General features: G+C 40.3%; 1 non-coding gene across 1 annotated transcript; it reads left to right on the top strand.

Moving 5' to 3' along the window:
• The first annotated feature begins 290 nt into the window (after window positions 1-290).
• LOC130959487 (small nucleolar RNA R71) lies at window positions 291-398 on the top strand. The gene has a single exon (XR_009078564.1). It is a non-coding gene; the product is annotated as a small nucleolar RNA R71 (small nucleolar RNA).
• The last annotated feature ends 458 nt before the right edge of the window (window positions 399-856 follow it).

The following is an 856-nucleotide window of genomic DNA, read 5'->3' as shown; positions in this document are numbered from 1 at the left end:
GCTTCTGTAGCTCCAGAAAATCCACTTCGAGTGCAGGGAGGTCAGAATCCAACAGCATCTGCAGTCCTTTTGAGTCTCTGGATCAGATTTTTGCTCAGATCCCTCAATTTCAGCCAGAAAATACCTGAAATCACAGAAAAACACACAAACTCATAGTAAAGTCCAGAAAAGTGAATTTTAACTAAAAACTAATAAAAATGTAATAAAAGCTAACTAAAAGATACTAAAAACATACTAAAAACAATGCCAAAAAGCGTACAAATTATACGCTCATCAATGCTCCATTCAGAAAGCATGTCAGAAGGACATTTTCTGATTAATTGTTTGTATCTTTCCCAAGCTTCATAGAGGGATTCTCCATCCTTCTGTCTGAAGGTTTGGACTTCCACTCTAAGCTTACTCAATTTTTGAGGTGGAAAGAACTTTGCCAAGAAGGCATTGACTAGCTTTTCCCAAGAGTCCAGGCTTTCTTTAGGTTGTGAGTCCAACCATATACTAGCTCTGTCTCTTACAGCAAAAGGGAATAGCATAAGTCTGTAGACCTCAGGGTCAACCCCATTAGTCTTGACAGTGTCACAGATTTGCAAGAATTCAGCTAAGAACTGATGAGGATCTTCCAATGGAAGTCCATGGAACTTGCAATTCTGTTGCATTAGAGAAACTAATTGAGGCTTAAGCTCAAATTTGTTTGCTCCAATGGCAGGGATAGAGATGCTTCTCCCATAGAAGTCGGGAGTAGGTGCAGTAAAGTCACCCAGCACCTTCCTTGCATTGTTTGCATTGTTGTTGTTTTCGGCTGCCATGTCTTCTTCTTCTTTGAAGAATTCGGTCAGGTCCTCTACAGAGAGTTGTGCCT

This window comes from Arachis stenosperma, chromosome 10 (genome assembly GCF_014773155.1).
Source record: "Arachis stenosperma cultivar V10309 chromosome 10, arast.V10309.gnm1.PFL2, whole genome shotgun sequence".
In the NCBI taxonomy this organism is placed as follows: Eukaryota; Viridiplantae; Streptophyta; class Magnoliopsida; order Fabales; family Fabaceae; genus Arachis; species Arachis stenosperma.
This window is presented reverse-complemented; position numbering and strand designations above follow the sequence as displayed.